This window comes from Rhopalosiphum maidis, chromosome 3 (genome assembly GCF_003676215.2).
Source record: "Rhopalosiphum maidis isolate BTI-1 chromosome 3, ASM367621v3, whole genome shotgun sequence".
NCBI lineage: Eukaryota > Metazoa > Arthropoda > Insecta > Hemiptera > Aphididae > Rhopalosiphum > Rhopalosiphum maidis.
The window spans coordinates 1,444,196-1,463,577 of NC_040879.1; positions in this window are offsets into that span (position 1 = coordinate 1,444,196).

Sequence of the window (19,382 nt, forward strand, 5' to 3'; positions counted from 1 at the left end):
GCATAAGTCCATTACTATTGTCACCATCTTCTTGTTTATTTTCAACATTGGAGGTTGTTATTTTCCCCACAGTGTATGAACTCCAATTTATGTCTCACCAATCCTTGAGTGATCTGCATGGCTGCTTTCTAAAAAAACGTTTTCAATTAATTATAGATAAAGGTTGAATAATAACTTAAAAGTTTAGTGTTTTACAAGCAGCTAACTATATACATTGATAGTGTTGGTATAAACTATCATAAAAACATATGGTTTTTAGTAATTAGGAAATATCAGCTTAGATTAAATAATTAAATTTTCAAAATGCTAAATAGATATCACTCTCTTAATCTAGTTGTGGAGATTTCAAAACACGAACTTGAGAATTGAGTGTTTTTAAAACAGTTCAAATATTAATCGGAGATATATTTGTCAAAATTACCATATGATTGTATGTTTTAATGGTTTTTATAAAAGTATCAATTTTTAATAAATAATTGAAAGTTCAAAAGGCTAAATAAGTATCATTTTCTAAATTTAGAAGTGAAGTTTTCAAAACACTAACATAAATATTCAGTGTTTTATAAACAGATTGAAAATATAAATTGTTAATGTTGGTAAAAAATATTATACATTATTGTGTTTTTAGTAATTATGAAGTATCAGCTTAGAATTAATAATTGAATGTTCAAAAATGCAAAAAAGTATAATTTTCTTAATTTAGTATTAAAGGGTTCAAGACACTAACTTGAAAAATCAGTGTTTTATAAACAGTTCAAAATATTAATCAGATGTATTTAATAAAATTATCATATAAATGATTAGAAACTAATAAGATTCTAATTGCCAAAGATAACCTTAAGTCACAATATTACAAATTAATGCTGCATAACAATTTTGTCATTAAGATTCAAAACAAATTTAATATTATTCACTATTATTATAAACCACAAACATTGCATAAGTCCATTACTATTATCAGCATCTTCTTGTTTATTTTCAACATTGGAGGTTGTTACTTTCCCCACAGGGTATGAACTCCAATTTATGTCCCACCAATGCTTGAGTGATCTGCATAGCTGCTTTCTAAAAAAATGTTTTCAATTAATTATAGATAAAGGTTGAATAATAACTTAAAAGTTTAGTGTTTTACAAGCAGATAACAATTTAAATTGATAATGTTGGTATAAACTATCATAAAAACATATGGTTTTTTAGTAATTAGGAAATAATACCTTAGATTAAATAATTAAATGTTCAAAATGCTAAATAGGTATCACTTTCTTAATCTAGTTGTGGAGATTTCAAAACTCGAACTTGAGAATTGAGTGTTTTATAAACAGTTCAAAATATTAATCGGAGATATATTTGTCAAATATACCATATGATTGTATGTTTTATGGTTTTTATAAAGTATCAATTTTAAATAAATAATTGAAAGTTCAAAAGGATAAATAAGTATCATTTTCTAAATTTAGTAGTGAAGTTTTCAAAACACTAACATAAATATTTAGTGTTTTATAAACAGATTGAAAATATAAATTGTTAATGGTGGTCAAAAATATTATAACAATATTTGTTTATTAGTAATTATGAAGTATCAGCTTAGAATTAATAATTGAATGTTCAAAAATGCAAAAAAGTATAATTTTCTTAATCTAGTATTAAAGGGTTCAAGACACTAACTTGAAAAATCAGTGTTTCATAAACAGTTCAAAATATTAATCAGATGTATTTAAAAAAATTATCATATAAATGATTAGAAACTAATAAGATTCTAATTGCCAAAGATAACCTTAAGTCACAATATTACAAGTTAATGCTGCAGACCATTTTTTTCATTAAGATTCAAAACAAATTTAATATTATTCACTTTTACTATAAACCACGAACATTGCATAAGTCCATTACTATTGTCAGCATCTTCTTGTTTATTTTCAACATTGGAGGTTGTTACTTTCCCCACAGGGTATGAACTCCAATTTATGTCTCACCAATCCTTGAGTGATCTGCATGGCTGCTTTCTAAAAAAACGTTTTCAATTAATTATAGATAAAGGTTGAATAATAACTTAAAAGTTTAGTGTTTTACAAGCAGATAACAATATAAATTGATAATGTTGGTATAAACTATCATAAAAACATATGGTTTTTAGTAATTAGGAAATATCAGCTTAGATTAAATAATTAAATATTCAAAATGCTAAATAGATATCACTTTCTTAATCTAGTTGTGGAGATTTCAAAACTCGAACTTGAGGATTGAGTTTTTTATATACAGTTCAAAATATTAATCGGATATATATTTGTCAAAATATACCATATGATTGTATGTTTTATGGTTTTTATAAAGTATCAATTATAAATAAATAATTGAAAGTTCAAAAGGCTAAATAAGTATCATTTTCTAAATTTAGAAGTTAAGTTTCAAAACACTAACATAAAATATCAGTGTTTTATAAACAGATTGAAAATATAAATTGCTAATGTTGGTCAAAAATATCATACCAACATATGTTTTTAAGTAAATATAAAGTATCAGATTAGAATTAATAATTGAATGTTCAAAAATGCAAAAAAGTATAATTTTCTTAATCTAGTATTAAAGGGTTCAAGACACTAACTTGAAAAATCAGTGTTTTATAAACAGTTCAAATATTAATCAGATGTATTTAACAAATTATCATATAAATGATTAAAAACTAATAAGATTCTAATTGCCAAAGATAACCTTAAGTCACAATATTACAAGTTAATGATGCAGAACCATTTTTTTCATTAAGATTCAAAACAAATTTAATATTATTCACTTTTACTATAAACCACGAACATTGCATAAGTCCATTACTAATTGTCAGCATCTTCTTGTTATTTTCAACATTGGAGGTTGTTACTTTCCCCACAGGGTATGAACTCCAATTTATGTCTCACTAATCCTTGAGTGATCTGCATGGCTGCTTTCTAAAAAATGTTTTCAATTAATTATAGATAAAGGTTGAATAATAACTTAAAAGTTTAGTGTTTTACAAGCAGATACTATATAAATTGATAATGTTGGTATAAACTATCATAAAAACATATGGTTTTAGTAATTAGGAAATATCAGCTTAGATTAATAATTAAATTTTCAAAATGCTAATAGATTATCACTCTCTTAATCTAGTTGTGGAGATTTCAAAACATCGAACTTGAGAATTGAGTGTTTTTATAAACAGTTCAAATATTAATCGGAGATATATTTGTCAAAATTACCATATGATTGTATGTTTTTATGGTTTTTATAAAGTATCAATTTTAATAAATAATTGAAAGTTCAAAAGGCTAAATAAGTATCAGTTTCTAAATTTAGAAGTGAAGTTTTTCAAAACACTAACATAAATATTCAGTGTTTTAATAAACAGATTGAAAATATAAATTGTTAAGTGTTGGTAAAAATATTATAACATTATTTGTTTTTAGTAATTATGAAGTATCAGCTTAGAATTAATAATTGAAGTTCAAAAATGCAAAAAAGTATAATTTTCTTAATCTAGTATTAAAGGGTTCAAGACACTAACTTGAAAATCAGTGTTTTATAAACAGTCAAAATATTAATCAGATGTATTTAACAAAATTATCATATAAATGATTAAAAACTAATAAGATTCTAATTGCCAAAGATAACCTTAAGTCACAATATACAAGTTAATGATTGCATACCATTTTGTCATTAAGATTCAAAACAAATTTAATATTATTCACTTTTACTATAAACCACGAACATTGCATAAGTCCATTACTATTGTCAGCATCTTCTTGTTTATTTTCAACATTGGAGGTTGTTACTTTCCCCACAGGGTATGAACTCCAATTTATGTCTCACTAATCTTGAGTGATCTGCATGGCTGCTTTCTAAAAAAATGTTTTCAATAATTATAGATAAAGGTTGAATAATAACTTAAAAGTTTTAGTGTTTTACAAGCAGATAACAATATAAAGTGATAATGTTGGTATAAACTATCATAAAACATATGGTTTTTAGTAATTAGGAAATATCAGCTTAGATTAAATAATTAAATATTCAAAATGCTAAATAGATATCACTTTCTTAATCTAGTTGTGGAGATTTCAAAACTCGAACTTGAGAATTGAGTGTTTTATAAACAGTTCAAAATATTAATCGGATATATATTTGTCAAAATTACCATATGATTGTATGTTTTATGGTTTTTATAAAGTATCAATTTTAAATAAATAATTGAAAGTTCAAAAGGCTAAATAAGTATCATTTTCTAAATTTAGTAGTGAAGTTTTCAAAACACTAACATAAAATTCAGTGTTTTATAAACAGATTGAAAATATAAATTGTTAATGTTGGTAAAAATATTATAACATATTTGTTTTTTAGTAATTATGAAGTATCAGATTAGAATTAATAATTGAATGTTCAAAAATGCAAAAAAGTATAATTTTCTTAATCTAGTATTAAAGGGTTCAAGACACTAACTTGAAAAATCAGTGTTTTATAAACAGTTCAAAATATTAATCAGATGTATTTAACAAAATTATCATATAAATGATTAGAAACTAATAAGATTCTAATTGCCAAAGATAACCTTAAGTCAAATATTACAAGTTAATGCTGCATACCAATTTTTTCATTAAGATTCAAAACAAATTTAATATTATTCACTATTATTATAAACCACGAACATTGCATAAGTCCATTACTATTGTCAGCATCTTCTTGTTTATTTTCAACATTGGAGGTTGTTATTTTCCCCACAGGTATGAACTCCAATTTATGTCTCACCAATCCTTGAGTGATCTGCATGGCTGCTTTCTAAAAAAACGTTTTCAATTAATTATAGATAAAGGTTGAATAATAACTTAAAAGTTTAGTGTTTTACAAGCAGATAACAATATAAATTGATAATGTTGGTATAAACTATCATTAAAACATATGGTTTTTAGTAATTAGGAAATATCAGCTTAGATTAAATAATTAATTTTCAAAATGCTAAATAGATATCACTTTCTTAATCTAGTTGTGGAGATTTCAAAACTCGAACTTGAGAATTGAGTGTTTTATAAACAGTTCAAAATATTAATCGGATATATATTTGTCAAATTACCATATGATTGTATGTTTTATGGTTTTTATAAAGTATCAATTTTAAATAAATAATTGAAAGTTCAAAAGGCTAAATAAGTATCATTTTCTAAATTTAGTAGTGAAGTTTTCAAAACACTAACATAAAAAATCAGTGTTTTATAAACAGATTGAAAATATAAATTGCTAATGTTGGTCAAAAATATTATAACAACATATGTTTTTAGTAAATATAAAGTATCAGCTTAGAATTAATAATTGAATGTTCAAAAATGCAAAAAAGTATAATTTTCTTAATCTAGTATTAAAGGTTCAAGACACTAACTTGAAAAATCAGTGTTTTATAAACAGTTCAAAATATTAATCAGATGTATTTAACAAAATTATCATATAAATGATTAGAAACTAATAAGATTCTAATTGCCAAAGATAACCTTAAGTCACAATATTACAAGTTAATGCTGCATAACAATTTTTCATTAAGATTCAAAACAAATTTAATATTATTCACTATTATTATAAACCACGAACATTGCATAAGTCCATTACTATTATCAGCATCTTCTTGTTTATTTTCAACATTGGAGGTTGTTACTTTCCCCACAGGGTATGAACTCCAATTTATGTCTCACCAATGCTTGAGTGATCTGCATGGCTGCTTTCTAAAAAATGTTTTCAATTAATTATAGATAAAGGTTGAATAATAACTTAAAAGTTTAGTGTTTTACAAGCAGCTAACTATATAAATTGATAGTGTTGGTATAAACTATCATAAAACATATGGTTTTTAGTAATTAGGAAATATCAGCTTAGATTAAATAATTAAATTTTCAAAATGCTAAATAGATATCACTTTCTTAATCTAGTTGTGGAGATTTCAAAACTCGAACTTGAGAATTGAGTGTTTTATAACAGTTCAAAATATTAATCGGATATATATTTGTCAAAATTACCATATGATTGTATGTTTTATGGTTTTTATAAAGTATCAATTTTAAATAAATAATTGAAAGTTCAAAAGGCTAAATAAGTATCATTTTCTAAATTTAGTAGTGAAGTTTTCAAAACACTAACATAAATAATCAGTGTTTTATAAACAGATTGAAAATATAAATTGTTAATGTTGGTCAAAAATATCATAACATTATTTGTTTTTTAGTAATTATGAAGTATCAGATTAGAATTAATAATTGAATGTTCAAAAATGCAAAAAAGTATAATTTTCTTAATCTAGTATTAAAGGGTTCAAGACACTAACTTGAAAAATCAGTGTTTTATAAACAGTTCAAAATATTAATCAGATGTATTTAACAAAATAATCATATAAATGATTAGAAACTAATAAGATTCTAATTGCCAAAGATAACCTTAAAACAAGATTACAAGTTAATGCTGCATACAATTTTTTCATTAAGATTCAAAACAAATTTAATATTATTCACTATTATTATAAACCACGAACATTGCATAAGTCCATTACTATTGTCAGCATCTTCTTGTTTATTTTCAACATTGGAGGTTGTTATTTCCCCACAGGGTATGAACTCCAATTTATGTCTCACCAATCCTTGAGTGATCTGCATGGCTGCTTTCTAAAAAAAACGTTTTCAATTAATTATAGATAAAGGTTGAATAATAACTTAAAAGTTTAGTGTTTTACAAGCAGCTAACTATATAAATTGATAGTGTTGGTATAAACTATCATAAAAACATATGGTTTTTAGTAATTAGGAAATATCAGCTTAGATTAAATAATTAAATTTTCAAAATGCTAAATAGATATCACTTTCTTAATCTAGTTGTGGAGATTTCAAAACTCGAACTTGAGAATTGAGTGTTTTATAAACAGTTCAAAATATTAATCGGATATATATTTGTCAAAATTACCATATGATTGTATGTTTTATGGTTTTTATAAAGTATCAATTTTAAATAAATAATTGAAAGTTCAAAAGGCTAAATAAGTATCATTTTCTAAATTTAGTATTGAAGTTTTCAAAACACTAACATAAATATTCAGTGTTTTATAAACAGATTGAAAATATAAATTGTTAATGTTGGTCAAAAATATTATAACATTATTTGTTTTTAAGTAATTATAAGTATCAGATTAGAATTAATAATTGAATGTTCAAAAATGCAAAAAGTATAATTTTCTTAATCTAGTATTAAAGTGTTCAAGACACTAACTTGAAAAATCAGTGTTTTATAAACAGTTCAAAATATTAATTAGATGTATTTAACAAAATAATAATATAAATGATTAGAAACTAATAAGATTCTAATTGCCAAAGATAACCTTAAGTCACAATATTACAAGTTAATGCTGCATAACATTTTTGTCATTAAGATTCAAAACAAATTTAATATTATTCACTATTATTATAAACCACGAACATTGCATAAGTCCATTACTATTATCAGCATCTTCTTGTTTATTTTCAACATTGGAGGTTGTTACTTTCCCCACAGGGTATGAACTCCAATTTATGTCTCACCAATGCTTGAGTGATCTGCATAGCTGCTTTTTCTAAAAAATGTTTTCAATTAATTATAGATAAAGGTTGAATAATAACTTAAAAGTTTAGTGTTTTACAAAGCAGATAACAATATAAATTGATAATGTTGGTATAAACTATCATTAAAACATATGGTTTTTAGTAATTAGAAATATCAGCTTAGATTAAATAATTAAATTTTCAAAATGCTAAATAGATATCACTTTCTTAATCTAGTTGTGGAGATTTCAAAACACGAACTTGAGAATTGAGTGTTTTATAAACAGTTCAAAAATTAATCGGATATATATTTGTCAAAATACCATATGATTGTATGTTTTATGGTTTTTTATAAGTATCAATTTTAAATAAATAATTGAAAGTTCAAAGGCTAAATAAGTATCATTTTTTAAATTTAGTAGTGAAGTTTTCAAAACACTAACATAAATATTCAGTGTTTTATAAACAGATTGAAAATATAAATTGTTAATGTTGGTAAAATATTATAACATTATTTGTTTTTTGTAATTATGAAGTATCAGATTAGAATTAATAATTGAATGTTCAAAAATGCAAAAAAGTATAATTTTCTTAATCTAGTATTAAAGGGTTCAAGACACTAACTTGAAAAATCAGTGTTTTATAAACAGTTCAAAATATTAATCAGATGTATTTAACAAAATTATCATATAAATGATTAGAAACTAATAAGATTCCAATTGCCAAGATACCTTAAGTCACAATATTACAAGTTAATGCTGCATAACAATTTGTCATTAAGATTCAAAACAAATTTAATATTATTCACTATTATTATAACCCACAAACATTGCATAAGTCCATTTATATCAGCATCTTCTTGTTTATTTTCAACATTGGAGGTTGTTACTTTCCCCACAGGGTATGAACTCCAATTTATGTCTCACCAATGCTTGAGTGATCTGCATAGGCTGCTTTCTAAAAAAATGTTTTCAATTAATTATAGATAAAGGTTGAATAATAACTTAAAAGTTTAGTGTTTTACAAGCAGCTAACTATATAAATTGATAGTGTTGGTATAAACCTATCATAAAAACATATGGTTTTTAGTAATTAGGAATATCAGCTTAGATTAAATAATTAAATGTTCAAAATGCTAAATAAATATCACTTTCTAATCTAGTTGTGGAGATTTCAAAACTCGAACTTGAGAATTGAGTTTTTTAATATACAGTTCAAAATATTAATCGGATATATATTTGTCAAAATTACCATATGATTGTATGTTTTATGGTTTTTATAAAGTATCAATTATAAATATAATTGAAAAGTTCAAAAGGATAAATAAGTATCATTTTCTAAATTTAGAAGTGAAGTTTTCAAAACACTAACATAAAAAATCAGTGTTTTATAAACAGATTGAAATATAAATTGCTAATGTTGGTCAAAATATCATAACAACATATGTTTTTTAAGTAAATATAAAGTATCAGCTTAGAATTAATAATTGAATGTTCAAAAATGCAAAAAAGTATAATTTTCTTAATCTAGTATTAAGGGTTCAAGACACTAACTTGAAAAATCAGTGTTTTATAAACAGTTCAAAATATTAATTAGATGTATTTAACAAAATAATAATATAAATGATTAGAAACTAATAAGATTCTAATTGCCAAAGATAACCTTAAGAACAATATTACAAGCTAATGTTACCAATTTTTTCATTAAGATTCAAAACAAATTTAATATTATTCACTATTATTATAAACCACAACATTGCATAAGTCCATTACTATTGTCAGCATCTTCTTGTTTATTTTCAACATTGGAGGTTGTTATTTCCCCACAGTGTATGAACTCCAATTTATGTCTCACCAATCCTTGAGTGATCTGCATGGCTGCTTTCTAAAAACGTTTTCATTAATTATAGATAAAGGTTGAATAATAACTTAAAAGTTTAGTGTTTTACAAGCAGATAACAATATAAATTGATAATGTTGGTATAAACTATCATTAAAACATATGGTTTTTAGTAATTAGTAAATATCAGCTTAGATTAAATAATTAAATTGTCAAAATGCTAAATAGGTATCACTTTCTTAATCTAGTTGTGGAGATTTCAAAACTCGAACTTGAGAATTGAGTGTTTTATAAACAGTTCAAATATTAATCGGAATATATTTGTTCAATACCATATGATTGTATGTTTTATGGTTTTTATAAAGTATCAATTTTAAATAAATAATTGAAAGTTCAAAAGCTAAATAAGTATCATTTTCTAAATTTAGTATTGAAGTTTTCAATACACTAACATAAAAATCAGTGTTTTATAAACAGATTGAAAATATAAATTGCTAATGTTGGTCAAAATATCATAACACATATGTTTTTAAGTAAATAAAAGTATCAGCTTAGAATTAATAATTGAATGTTCAAAAATGCAAAAAAGTATAATTTTCTTAATCTAGTATTAAAGGGTTCAAGACACTAACTTGAAAAATCAGTGTTTTATAAACAGTTCAAAATATTAATTAGATGTATTTAACAAAATAATCATATAAATGATTAGAAACTAATAAGATTCTAATTGCCAAAGATAACCTTAAGTCACAATATTACAAGTTAATGCTGCATAACATTTTGTCATTAAGATTCAAAACAAATTTAATATTATTCACTATTATTATAAACCACGAACATTGCATAAGTCCATTACTATTGTCAGCATCTTCTTGTTTATTTTAACATTGGAGGTTGTTACTTTCCCCACAGGATGAACTCCAATTTATGTCTCACCAATGCTTGAGTGATCTGCATAGCTGCTTTCTAAAAAATGTTTTCAATTAATTATAGATAAAGGTTGAATAATAACTTAAAAGTTTAGTGTTTTACAAGCAGCTAACTATATAAATTGATAGTGTTGGTATAAACTATCATAAAAACATATGGTTTTTAGTAATTAGGAAATATCAGCTTAGATTAAATAATTAAATGTTCAAAATGCTAAATAGATATCACTTTCTTAATCTAGTTGTGGAGATTTCAAAACTCGAACTTGAGAATTGAGTGTTTTATAAACAGTTCAAAATATTAATCGGATATATATTTGTCAAAATTACCATATGATTGTATGTTTTATGGTTTTTATAAAGTATCAATTTTAAATAAATAATTGAAAGTTCAAAGGCTAAATAAGTATCATTTTTTAAATTTAGTAGTGAAGTTTTCAAAACACTAACATAAATATTCAGTGTTTTATAAACAGATTGAAAATATAAATTGTTAATGTTGGTCAAAAATATTATAAACATTATTTGTTTTTTTGTAATTATGAAGTATCAGATTAGAATTAATAATTGAATGTTCAAAAATGCAAAAAAGTATAATTTTCTTAATCTAGTATTAAAGGGTTCAAGACACTAACTTGAAAAATCAGTGTTTTATAAACAGTTCAAATATTAATCAGATGTATTTAACAAAATATTTCATATAAATGATTAGAAACTAATAAGATTCTAATTGCCAAAGATAACCTTAAGTCACATATTACAAGTTAATGCTGCATAACAATTTTTCATTAAGATTCAAACAAATTTAATATTATTCACTATTATTATAAACCACGAACATTGCATAAGTCCATTACTATTGTCAGCATCTTCTTGTTTATTTTCAACATTGGAGGTTGTTACTTTCCCCACAGGGTATGAACTCCAATTTATGTCTCACCAATCCTTGAGTGATCTGCATGGCTGCTTTCTAAAAAAAACGTTTTCAATTAATTATAGATAAAGGTTGAATAATAACTTAAAAGTTTAGTGTTTTACAAGCAGATAACATATTAAATTGATATGTTGGTATAAACTATCATTAAAACATATGGTTTTTAGTAATTAGGAAATATCAGCTTAGATTAAATAATTAAATTGTCAAAATGCTAAATAGTATCACTTTCTTAATCTAGTTGTGGAGATTTCAAAACTCGAACTTGAGAATTGAGTGTTTTATAAACAGTTCAAATATTAATCGGAGATATATTTGTCAAATATACCATATGATTGTATGTTTTATGGTTTTTATAAAGTATCAATTTAAATAAATAATTGAAAGTTCAAAAGGCTAAATAAGTATCATTTTCTAAATTTAGTATTTAAGTTTCAAAACACTAACATAAAAAATCAGTGTTTTATAAACAGATTGAAAATATAAATTGCTAATGTTGGTCAAAAATATCATAACAACATATGTTTTTAAGTAATATAAAGTATCAGCTTAGAATTAATAATTGAATGTTCAAAATGCAAAAAGTATAATTTTCTTAATCTAGTATTAAAGTGTTCAAGACACTAACTTGAAAAATCAGTGTTTTATAAACAGTTCAAAATATTAATCAGATGTATTTAACAAAATAATCATATAAATGATTAGAAACTAATAAGATTCTAATTGCCAAAGATAACCTTAAGTCACAATATTACAAGTAATGCTGCATACCAATTTTTTCATTAAGATTCAAAACAAATTTAATATTATTCACTATTATATAAACCACGAACATTGCATAAGTCCATTACTATTATCAGCATCTTCTTGTTTATTTTCAACATTGGAGGTTGTTACTTTCCCCACAGGGTATGAACTCCAATTTATGTCTCACCAATGCTTGAGTGATCTGCATGGCTGCTTTCTAAAAAATGTTTTCAATTAATTATAGATAAAGGTTGAATAATAACTTAAAAGTTTAGTGTTTTACAAGCAGCTAACAATATAAATTGATAATGTTGGTATAACCTATCATAAAACATATGGTTTTTAGTAATTAGGAAATATCAGCTTAGATTAAATATTAAATTTCAAAATGCTAAATAGATATCACTTTCTTAATCTAGTTGTGGAGATTTCAAAACGAACTTGAGAATTGAGTGTTTTATAAACAGTTCAAAATATTAATCGGATATATATTTGTCAAAATTACCATATGATTGTATGTTTTATGGTTTTTATAAAGTATCAATTTTAATAAATAATTGAAAGTTCAAAAGGCTAAATAAGTATCATTTTCTAAATTTAGTAGTGAAGTTTTCAAACACTAACATAAATATTCAGTGTTTTATAAACAGATTGAAATATAATTGTTAATGTTGGTCAAAAATATTATAACATATTTGTTTTTTAGTAATTATGAAGTATCAGCTTAGAATTAATAATTGAATGTTCAAAAATGCAAAAAAGTATAATTTTCTTAATCTAGTATTAAAGGGTTCAAGACACTAACTTGAAAAATCAGTGTTTTATAAACAGTTCAAAATTAATAATGATATTTAACAAAATTATCATATAAATGATTAGAAACTAATAAGATTCTAATTGCCAAAGATAACCTTAAGTCACAATATTACAAGTTAATGCTGCCATACCATTTTTCATTAAGATTCAAAACAAATTTAATATTATTCACTATTATTATAAACCACAAACATTGCATAAGTCCATTACTATTGTCAGCATCTTCTTGTTTATTTTCAACATTGGAGGTTGTTATTTTCCCCACAGGTATGAACTCCAATTTATGTCTCACCAATCCTTGAGTGATCTGCATGCTGCTTTCTAAAAAAATTTTTCAATTAATTATAGATAAAGGTTGAATAATAACTTAAAAGTTTAGTGTTTACAAGCAGATAACAATATAAATTGATAATGTTGGTATAAACTATCATTAAAACATATGGTTTTTAGTAATTAGTAAATATCAGCTTAGATTAAATAATTAAATTGTCAAAATGCTAAATAGGTATCACTTTCTTAATCTAGTTGTGGAGATTTCAAAACTCGAACTTGAGAATTGAGTTTTTATAACAGTTCAAAATATTAATCGGATATATATTTGTCAAAATTACCATATGATTGTATGTTTTATGGTTTTTATAAAGTATCAATTTTAAATAAATAATTGAAAGTTCAAAAGGCTAAATAAGTATCATTTTCTAATTTAGTAGTGAAGTTTTCAAAACACTAACATAAAAAATCAGTGTTTTATAAACAGATTGAAAATATAAATTGCTAATGTTGGTCAAATATCATAACAACATATTTTTTAAGTAATATAAAGTATCAGCTTAGAATTAATAATTGAATGTTCAAAATGCAAAAAAGTATATTTTCTTAATCTAGTATTAAAGGGTTCAAGACACTAACTTGAAAAATCAGTGTTTTATAAACAGTTCAAATATAATTAGATGTATTTAACAAAATATCATATAAATGATTAGAAACTAATAAGATTCTAATTGCCAAGATAACCTTAAGTCACAATATTACAAGTTAATGCTGCATACCAATTTTTTCATTAAGATTCAAAACAAATTTAATATTATTCACTATTATTATAAACCACGAAACATTGCATAAGTCCATTACTATTGTCAGCATCTTCTTGTTTATTTTCAACATTGGAGGTTGTTATTTTCCCCACAGGGTATGACTCCAATTTATGTCTCACCAATCCTTGAGTGATCTGCATGGCTGCTTTCTAAAAAAATGTTTTCAATTAATTATAGATAAAGGTTGAATAATAACTTAAAAGTTTAGTGTTTTACAAGCAGCTAACTATATAATTGATAGTGTTGGTATAAACTATCATTAAAACATATGGTTTTTAGTAATTAGGAAATATCAGCTTAGATTAAATAATTAAATTTTCAAAATGCTAAATAGATATCACTTTCTTAATCTAGTTGTGGAGATTTCAAAACTCGAACTTGAGAATTGAGTTTTTATAAACAGTTCAAAATATTAATCGGATATATATTTGTCAAAATTACCATATGATTGTATGTTTTGGTTTTTATAAGTATCAATTTAATAAATAATTGAAAGTTCAAAAGGCTAAATAAGTATCATTTTCTAAATTAGTAGTGAAGTTTTCAAACACTAACATAAATATCAGTGTTTTTAAAACAGATTGAAAATATAAATTGTTAATGTTGGTCAAAAATATTAACATTATTGTTTTTTAGTAATATGAAGTATCAATTAGAATTAATAATTGAATGTTCAAAAATGCAAAAAAGTATAATTTTCTTAATCTAGTTATTAAAGGTTCAAGACACTAACTTGAAAAATCAGTGTTTTATAAACAGTTCAAAATATTAATCAGATGTATTTAACAAATTATCATATAAATGATTAGAAACTAATAAGATTCTAATTGCCAAGATAACCTTAAGTCACAATATTACAAGTTAATGCTGCATAACAATTTTGTCATTAAGATTCAAAAACAAATTTAATATTATTCACTATTATTATAACCACACAACATTGCATAAGTCCATTACTATTGTCAGCATCTTCTTGTTTATTTTCAACATTGGAGGTTGTTATTTTCCCCACAGGGTATGAACTCCAATTTATGTCTCACCAATCTTGAGTGATCTGCATGGCTGCTTTCTAAAAAAATGTTTTCAATTAATTATAGATAAAGGTTGAATAATAACTTAAAAGTTAGTGTTTTACAAGCAGATAACAATATAAATTGATAATGTTGGTATAAACCTATCATTAAAACATATGGTTTTTAGTAATTAGGAAAATATCAGCTTAGATTAAATAATTAAATTTTCAAATTGCAAAAATTATTTCACTTTCTTAATACTATTGATGGAATTTCAAAACTAATTTCAGAATTGAATGTTTTATAAACAGTTCAAATTATTAATCAGAGATATTTGTTAGATAATATTGATCATATGATTGTATGTTTATGGCAATTTTTAATAAACATATCAATTTTAAATAACATAATTGAAACGTTCATAGGAAATATGAAGAAGGATGTCTGGACAATTTTTTAGCAATTTTTAAGCTCCAGCTTACCTTCAGAATTGAGTGTTCTACAAACAGTTTAAAAATTTGGAACGGTAATATTCGTCAAATATATCATATGAACGTATGTTTTATAGTGTTTATAAAGTATCAGCTTAAGAAATAAATAATGATTCAAAATGCTAAATAAGAATCATTTTCTTAATTAGAAGTCAATGTTTCAAACACTAACTTGAGAAATAACTGTTTTATAAACATTAAAAATATGAATCAGTATGTATTTAACAAAATTATCATATAAATGATTAGAAACTAATAAGATTCTAATTGCCAAAGATAACCTTAAGAAACAATATTACAAGCTAATGGTGCTTACCAATTTTTTCATTAAGATTCTAAACAAATTTAATATTATTCACTATTATTATAAACCAAGAACATTGCATAAGTCCTTTACTATTATCAGTATCTTCTTGATTATTTTCAACATTGGAGGTTGTTACTTTCCCTACAGGGTAAGAACTCCAATTTATGTCTCACTATTCCTTGAGTTATCTGCATGGCTGCTTTTCTAAAAATTTTTTCAATTAATTATAGATAATGGTTGAATAATAACTTAAAAGTTTAGTGTTTTACAAGCAGATAAACTATAAATTGATAATTGTGGTATAAACTATCATAAAAACATATGTTTTTTAGTAATTAGGAAATATCAGCATAGATTAAATAATTAAATGCTCAGAATGCTAAATAGGTATCACATTCTTAATCTAGTTGTGGAGGTTTCAAACTCGAACTTGAGAATTGAGTATTTTATATACAGTTCAAAATATTAATCGCATATATATTTGTCAAATTACCATATGATTGTATGTTTTATGGTTTTATGAAAGTATCAATTTTAAATAAATAATTGAAAGTTCAAAAGGCTAAATAACGTATCATTTTCTAAATCTAGTAGTGAAGATTCAAAACACTAAATTGACAATCAGTGTTTAATAAACAGTTCAAAATATTTATCAGATCTATTTAACAAAATTATCATATAAATGTTTCGAAACTAATAAGATTCTAATTGCCAAAGATAACCTTAAGAAACAATATTACAAAGCTTATGGTGTTTACCAATTTTTCATTCAGATTCTAAACAAATTTAATATTATTCACTAATATGAAATAAACTCAAACATTGCAAAAGTCCCATTGCTATTATCAGTATCTTTTTGTTTATTTTCAACATTGGAGGATGTTACTTTCTCCACAGGGTATGAATTCCAATTTATGTCTCAGCATTCCCTGAGTGCTCTTGCATGGCTGCTTTCTAAAAAAATGTTTTCAATTAATTATAGATAGAGGTTATTCATACTAGCAGTCAGAATTCGGTGTGAAAGTGATTGAATTTCCTTAAAAATCCCTAGATAAAATGATAAAATGATACCTCATTCACCCTAAAAAAAACATTGAATTTCTCGATGAAGCACTCTGAAGTCTATGGGAATAAATAAGGAATAACTTAAAAATCCCAAGATATATTGAATTTTTTGGACGTAGCACATTGTATTCCTTTTAAAACCATGGAATGTATTCTAATTAAACCCAAAATCTATTGAATGTCTTGGTTTTACAGTCAGTTTAAAATTGAAAATTTTGGACTATAGACATCATTCATCTAAAAAATCATTTAATTTCTTGATGAAGCACTCTTAATTCTATGAGGATAATTGATGAATTACATAAAAATCCAACAGATCATGAATGCCTTGACGGCACACTGAGTAATCATTGAAAATAATTGTCTATAGACATAATTCATCTAAAAAAACATTAAATTCCTCGATGAAACACTTAATAATCCTAATAAATTTTAAATTTATTGACGTAGCACATAGTATTGCTTGTAAATCGTGGAATGTATTCTTAATAAACCCAAAACTCTTGAATGTCTAGTTGCAGGACACAAAATTCCTTTAAAATCCCTAATAGTAATAGAATTCTTTAATGAACACTATGAATTCCTTGAGAATGAGGGTCTATAAACTGAAAATCAAAATGGTTCTTGAATGCCTTGATGCAACACTCAGTTATCATTGATAATAATGGACTATTAACTTATTCATCTAAAAGTCATGAAATTTTTTAATGAACCACTCAAAATTCATTGAAAGTGATGGAATTATTCCTTAAAAATCCCAACAAATCTTGAATGTCTTGATGTAATACTTGGTATTCCTTGTAATCATAGAATGTATTCTTAAAAACCTAAAAACTCTCGAATTTCTAGGTGTAGGACACACAATTCCTTAGAAATCTGAAAAAAGAATGAAATTTCTTATAACAACACTATGAATTGAACTAACTCAACTCTATGATGTAGTAATCGCAATAATTTTTTTGATGCGCTATGTACCTTCTGTAGTAGGCACTATAAAAAGAAATTCATTTATTTCAAATTCCTAGCTTAAACCATACACCGATTGACAAATTCCTACTTTTTATATTTTTTTTCGATTTTGTAGTAAGTATGTTTGTTTTCAGGGTCTCAACATACAATTTTCGGCCCCCTGTACTAAATGTTTACCCGGTCCTTTATACAACTTTACAAATAAATTTCAACAGGCCCACGGACTCTTAAAATAGCCGGGTCCCTGTACTCGAGGTTCATCAACCCCCTACCCCTAGTGGGGGCTTTGTTTTTTAATGTTAAGTATTTTGTATAATAATTGCGATAGTTATGAAATTATTTATTATAACATAAGAAAAGCTTAAAAAGTTAATTTTTTTTAAGTTTAATATAAAATTAATCCCAGCCGACTTACATAAAATTTTTAAAAATATATTTTATTTAGCTTTTGTGTTTGTTAGTATTTATGTTGTTAACAACGCATTAAATATTATTTTATATAACTTATACTTAATTAGAATTCATTACAAATTATAATATTAAAATGTATTTTATATGTTATGATTAATTTATTTTAAATAACCCTCCCATGTTTAAATTATAAACTTTTTTTTTTTCTTTTATTTATAATACATACAATCTATAAATACATTTTACAATAAGCATGTTTGAGGAATTACGTTGAATGACATGATTGACTTGATGAAGAAATCACCCAGCGGCAACACTTACTGACAAGAGGGTCAGAATTATTTTAGGTCACGGTTCCAGCTACGCTTTAACCTTCTAGGTGGGTTACCAGGAATGGACTCAGAGTTTAGAGCAAGGATTAGGGGGTTAGAGTGGTTTGTAAGGCGGGCACGGAAAAGTTTGTAGGAGTTTTTGGCTTCTTCTTTGACAGTTGGTATTTTTAAGTCTGAATGTAAGGTATGATTTGAAACATATAGAGGGGCGCATGTAATCATGCGAAAATTATAAACTTAAGAGTAAAATATAGTTAAATTTGGCTACAAAGTCTAGTGTATATAGATTAAATATTCATACGTACATTGTTTCATATTATGTTAAAGTCGAAAAGGCTATAGCATTGTTACCTCAAAATATAGCAACAACACAAATATTAATGATAAAAAAGTAAATAAATATCTAAAATTATTCTAAAATATTTATAAGTAAAATATGCTACAAAAAATAATAGGTACCGCTAGGCTGTAATCTATTGTTACATTAATGAAAAATACTAAATGGATTGCAAAATGTTGGTAAGATTTTGAAATCAAAGCTAAACAACTAAATTTACAGTTTGGTACTGTTTAAATATTTAAAAAATAAATCTATTTTAGGAGATGTACTGAACTGCTATACGTTTGACAATAAGGGTCTCCCCTATAACAGCTATAGCAGTATGTTTATTCCTTACACACACACAATACCTCCAACAATGATCATTAACTAAATACGAATAAAATCGTATTATTTTTTTTTTATAATACAGAATGATTTATAATATCAATTATAATTTATTATCACTCGGTAGTACCCTTGACGTCTGGAAATAGCTAGAGAATGGAAAAAAAATGACCCGAAAGTAGAATACCAAAATTTTTGGC